Source organism: Rhipicephalus sanguineus, chromosome 7 (assembly GCF_013339695.2).
Source record: "Rhipicephalus sanguineus isolate Rsan-2018 chromosome 7, BIME_Rsan_1.4, whole genome shotgun sequence".
Taxonomy (NCBI): Eukaryota; Metazoa; Arthropoda; class Arachnida; order Ixodida; family Ixodidae; genus Rhipicephalus; species Rhipicephalus sanguineus.
The window spans coordinates 141,723,606-141,730,410 of NC_051182.1; positions in this window are offsets into that span (position 1 = coordinate 141,723,606).

Consider the following 6,805-nt stretch of genomic DNA (forward strand, 5'->3'; position numbering starts at 1 on the left):
CCTTGGACATGCAAGTTACCACATCAGATGCTGCCCAGGGAAGCAGACGTAATAGAATTTGTGCTCAAAGAGACCGACGGGTGTTATTTCACAAACGTGATCGAACATGACGAGTTATTTTGCCATGTACTCGCCGATAACGAACGGCTTTAGCTGCCCCCGGATTCTGAGACCACTGGCCTGAACTTTCGTATGAGCTACGCTAGGCGCCGGCGAGAACTGTCGGAGCACCAACTCTACTCTTTTCATCTCGAGACGCTCTTGTCTACTTTGACAGCGGAGCTATTTAATCGCGGCAAACCTCCGATTTACCTTCGGAAAAACTATCATCATGATGCCGGCGCGCGGTTTCTTCGTCCTTTTCTGCTTCGCTCCTCGAACACGTGCGCCTGGTGCGCGCTCTCCCGCTGCGCCGATTTGTCCGGCGTGGAATGCAATAACTAGGATGGGTGAGAGAAGGAGTACAGAGAGAGAAAATAAAAGATAGAGAAAGAGATAGAAAGAAAGAGAAAAAGAGATGGAAAGAAAAAGAAAAGGAGATAGAAAGACAGAGGAAAAGAGATTGCAGCAAGACGCGCAAGCAATTCTGACTCTACTGTATTTACGTCCACAGAATTAACTTTGGTTTCAAAGCGCTCCTTCTTAGCTCGAAACAATCAAACCTCATTCCAATGTGTCACGCAGCCTTTCTCTAAAATACAAGCCGTACCAGAGACGTCTGGTGAACTGATGGGAAAACATCGCGTACTCACTGCGTAGAGGTGGCTGATGCCGGTCGATACCACCGCTGCCAACAATGTTCGGTTCGGTATGGTGCATCTCAGTCTGCTGTCACCGCTGCGCAGAGATGATGGATGAAGCGGTCAAGGCGATGGTGAGTTAAAGAAAGATGTTATGTACAAAATATACGAGGCCGCTACGTAGTTGGCACTGGGGCCGAAAGCTTAACGGGCTCACAATGAGGAACACGGCGATGCCTCGTAAGAACGTTTATTTTCACTCTCTGTCGGAGTCTCTCTGCTTCGCGTGACCCGTTGTACTCTGGGGTCAGTTGCAGCAGTCAGCAGCTCGAAGCATCCAATCAAGAAACGCCGCGGGCCAGAGCCTGCGTTTGACCAACGGGCGAGACGGCTTGGTGGCAGTTGCACAGGCCGCTCTGCAAGGTTGGAAGACAGTTGCATCAGCTGCTCCGCTGGTATAGAATGTGGATTGCATCAGCCACTTTGTGAGGCGTCTGATGCAACCACGCCCAATACCTGTGGACGCAGCCACCATCTTTGCTGGAGGATGATTGCATCAGCCGCTCCTCTGGTATTGGACCTGTGTTGCATAAGCCAGTCTGAAAGGTGGCTGATGCAACCCACTTCCGATACCAGCGGATGCAGCCATTGTTCCTGTTGGACGATGGTTTGGACGATGGCTTCGCGATTTCGCATTTTGGAGTCCTCGGCTCTCCGCTGGCCCATTGCCTCAGTCTATACTATGGGCTAGCGTGATCAAGTGATGTCGTAAGTCCGCCATTACATTTGAAATGCGCGAGCTTACGCCTGATTGGTCACAGCGATATCACGTGACCAGCGGCTCAACCAATAGTGTTTCGGCGGACGACTCGTGATTTTGTGAATCCACCGGTATACATTTGAAATGCTCGCGCTTACACTTGATTGCTGAAAGTGAGATCGCTTGACCTGCCGGCTCAGTCAATGGACTCACTTGCTGCTTTAGGCGGACGCCGACTACTACTACTTTTACAACAACCACTACTACTACTGCTACTGCTACTATAACAACAACAACAACAACAACTACTACTACTACTACTACTACTACTACTACTACTACTACTACTACTACTACTACTACTACTACTATATAATACCACTACGGTGCAGGCTAGCCTAAGAAAGCTTCGCCGTAACGATATGAGTGTAATGGTTTTGATGAAAGTTTGCTAGATTTCGGAGGTTTTCATTTTATTTACGTTTGTCAACTAGAACTTCAGGCTGGACTAGCACACGCACATTGTTATCACAACTGCTGACATCCCGAGGGATATCTGTTCCTTTTCCCAACCACCCCAAAAAGCAGCGCGGCGAATTGGCGTGGCCATCGCACAATTTGTTTTATTGTGCCTCGTAGCAACGTACTGCGATTATGGAATACAGAAGCACGCCCCCACGTAAAAAAAGAATAAAAAAAGGAAATGAGACAGCACCGCCCGAGTCCACCAACTTTCATGTACCTCATTTCTTGGGCGTCCAGCTGGGCGAATAACTCTGGCAACTATCTGAAGCTCATAGACTAGAACGAGCGAGCGAGGAACTTTATTGAAAAAGACCAAAGGGATCGGGATCAGGGGTGGAAGCGAAGAGGCTCCATCTCTTCACCCGGTCGGTGGCTTCACCCAGGTCGGCGCGAATCTAAAATCCGGTCTCTAATCTATGAGCGATTGGGCAATCTGTTAGCTCATAGATTAGAGACCGGATTTTAGGCAAATGCCTATTTCGTTCACTGCGCTTCTATCGCCCCACTTTGGTATATGAACATGAATTAAAGGTTAAAAAGGGTTTTTATAGTGTTTGTATAGTGCCTATAAATGCCTATTTTTTGGCCTTTGTACCTAAATGCCTATAAGTGCCTATAAATGCCCAATTTCAAAATCGGGACCTATATGAACACTATTTAGCCTAAAGTTTCGCTTTCGAGTGCCGTTTGAGACCGTTCCTCATGTTACCGGGCAACAGTGACTGTTCGAAACTGCGGGGTTCGGCCTAGTCCTCTTGTTCAGCCACTTTTCGGAAAATAACTGCTAGCAGCAGTGAAATGGGATGCACCGGCCAGCACACGCTGCCGCGCGGACATGGAGCGAGCGGTTGACGAATGCGAAACTGCAGAGAGCAAAGGGAGAAAGAAAAATGTAGTATGTACGCGGCTTATGTTTTGTCTGTAATTCAGTTTTTAAGGTGTTCACCGACGGAGGAGAAATCCTGCCTTCGCGATTCGACCCGGACAATATGAGGCATCCTTCCATTCTGGTCTTTTAGCGGTCATGCTATCTGCTGCTGCTCTGCCCTTAACAGCCATGCCGAAAAAAAAAAGAGACCCAGGAGTGTGTTGATTCGACAGTGGACACTTGACTAACCATGCTACAGAATAAGAGGATAGATTGTGTTCTACGAACAGCGCGAGAAAAAGGACAATTGCATGGCTATGTTGAACTGTTAGTGCCTTTGTGCCACCATAAACAATAACATTTCTTACTTTCCTGTTGTAAATGTAGGTCGCGCAGGTGTTTGCTTTTAAATTATTTGCACTTATTTAAACATTTATTGTGCCTATATTCACGACGTTATAGACCTAAAACATTGTTCTGCCTGCCTATTTTTGTCACCTAAAACGCGTTTTTCTCAATGCCTAAAAATCCGGCCTCTATTAATGATTCGTGCAGCAGGTCATTGTAAGGTACACAGAATGACTTGGCAAAAGAAGAAGTTTCGAAATACATACATACCCTTACCCAACCTTGTCCACATTATGCACCCCGGCTTGGCTACTCATGACTGGATGATGCGCTGCCCCGCTCTGCGCCTTCTTTAGTGACACCGGCGTCGTTGAGCATTGCATTTTGGCTACGTCCGCAGTTCTTCACGGAAAGAAAAGCGATGGTCCACAGTCGACAGTCTGCGATGGGGTGGTGTTCAGCACCAGGGGAGCTATTGTCTATGCGTCCACCTAGAAGACTGTCTATTTCGGCCACCGCTAATTTGCTGGAGTTCACCGAGCAGCGCCCCCTGTTTCTTGTTCTTCTTCCGTAAAGTCATTTCGACGTCACAGAGCTTTCACAACTCTCGACACAAATGAGAGGGACGGAATGCGCTTCAACGCAACGAACGCAGTCTCCAGAGATCCGCTTTTCGCCGCACAAATCTCGGACGCAGTGCATGAGCTCTGATCATGTGATCGCATTAGCCCTCGAATTAGGTTTAATGCGGCCGCCCGCCTACGCATTCCCTGCATTGTTCTGAAGCATGCTGGACACGTTCATATGCAAGGACAGTCCTGTCAGGTCTGTTGCTGTAAATTTCCTGCACGTAACTTTCCTGCACAACAGATCGCTCTGTTGCATGTGTGTCCACAGACGGTCCACGGACACACAGTCTGTGTGTCCGTGTCTACTAGCGCTACCCTTCCAAGTATGAATTTCCAACTCGCCCAAGAAACAGCACTCCTAAAAAGAGTAACTCTTCCTTGAACAACGACCGCCAAAAGCAGCATTCTGCATTTGCGTGGCCGTCACACTGTTTTATTGTGCCTCGCAGCCACGTACAGCGATTATGGAATGCAGAAGCACGCCCTCACGTGAAAAAAAAAAAGAAAAAAGGAAAGAAAGTGCACCGCCCGAGTCCGCCAACTTTCATGCACCATTACCTCATTTCTTGGGCGTCCGGCTGGGAGAATAACGCTTGCACCGCCGACTGAGCGAGCACGCCGACGTCAAATAAAACATTTAACCCAGATGCAATCGATGCATTCGCGGACGCCGGGCACCACGCAAGTCCGCTTCCGTGCACAACCGCGAAGAGAAACCGCCGGGCCAAGTGTGTGCCGCGTTTGCTCGGTTTTAACGCTCCCGCTGAATCTAACGCGCAACAGGTTAGCTTAAAGTTACCGACAACCAATTTTTATGGTACTATGTTTTCTTTAGTGCCACGGTATGACTTATGAATAACTTCACAGCTATACTTATATATAACTTAGCTAAGCTATATGTATAACTACGCTAGTATGTATAACTTAGCTATGGTAACTATAACTAAACATAACTTATGTCCCCGTTCGTTATCATTTTTGCATTGACAAGGTTTTTATGCGTGTACATATCTGTATTTTTTATTTATATTTCTATGCAGATGCAAATATACGGATGTCAATATGTGTAAATGTTGTATATGTATAGTTGTGTACGTGTACATGTATCGATGGGAATATGTGCAGCTATTGTAATGCATATATTGGGTATATACATGTCAAGAATATGAATATGTATTGTATTTTTTTATTTCTATACATGCTGTGCGCTGGTTGTCGAACCAAGGGGGCAGGAACCTCGTCAAGCTGCTTTTGTTCAGGTTTTTGTTCCTTTCCCCTGCATTTTCTTTCGCTTTTTTTGGTGCAAAAAACAAAGAGAACAAGAAAATGCGAAGTAAACATGAAACTTGAAACTTGAGAACTTGAAACGGAATGCTTCCTGGTCAGAATGTCTAATCACAGCATAGTAACGCGGAAAACGCCGTGAAGCATTTATACTCAGGACTTTTCTTTCTCCGGCGACTATGAATTCGTTACACGCAACGCATGCTGCGAACAGTGGGAGGTGAGCGTGACAGTGGTTCGCGTTAGCCCGCTGAGGTCTGCTGCGCATGCGTCCACACCACGCGCATGCGCCGCTGCTGAACATGTTCTGTTAGTTGCCGCGAAGGCAGCGCCGCCTCTCAACGTCAACTCCTTTTGAAGCAGCACAGAATAGAGCGGGGATGGAAAGAAATATACATAGTACTCTAATTGTAAACACTAATAATGAAGCGCATAGATGCATCAGACTACGTACAGCAAACGGAACCACTCCATAGCGCAGCATTAAGGCTCTTCCGCTCCCGCTAGCCTGCGCGACTTGAGCAATGGGAGCAACAAGAGCAGCGCGGCGACGGCAGCCCTACCAAGCTCGTAGTTTTAGAGATCTGAACGACGATTACACACACACACACACACACACACACACACACACACACACACACACACACACACACACACACACACACACACACACACACACACACACACACACACACACACACACACACCACACACACACACACACACACACACACACACACCACACACACACACACCACACACACTCGCACACACACACACACACACACACACACTCGCACACACACACACACACACACAGACACACACACACACACACACACACGCACACACACGCACACACGCACACACACACGCACGCACACACACACACACACACACACACACAAACACACACACACACACACAATTCACGGGCTTCTACCATTTCGGCTCCATCGGGTCAGCATAGCGTCAGCATCGGGACATAGGGTCAGCAGCGGCGGGCAATGAGCCGAAATAAATGAAACCTGAAGTGCTCATCTAAAACTTGTTCTTTCGCCATCTTGTGATGACAGTGGCGATGGGAATACCTCCCACGCGATATGCAGAGGCGAACGCGGTTTCTGACCGCAATGCGGCGACAACGCCTTTTCTTCACTGCTCCCTTTTTTTTCCCTTTCTCGGAGAAACAAAACAGGAAGAAGCGCGCACGTTGAAATCGAGCAAATGCGGTACACTACGCCCTGTCTGCAAATTTCTTTCCTCGCGTGAGCGGGCGAGCACACGATCGGAGGTGGCCGCGTGTTGCGCAATTGGTGCCGTAAGCCGCGAACGCGCGCGTGCTGGAACTAGCGGCGAATGGCGACTCCCATAAATTGTTTCGTCACGCACCGCCAGGTGGCCATTGTTCTGCAGTGTTTTATTGTCGATGGCGCTACCCTTGGAAGTCAGTAGAGAGCTCTCGCTCCATCACATAATCGAGATGTAGGAATGTACGCTACGTTTCCGTAGTGTCTTTCTTCTCGCCCGCTGGATGATGTGGTCTCGCTTTTGTTTAGTGACTAAACACCCTTGGCTTACACGGAGATTTCGATGCAGATGCGGAGGACCACTTTAGGAAGTCTTTTCTCTCAGTACAGCCTTGCTCGAC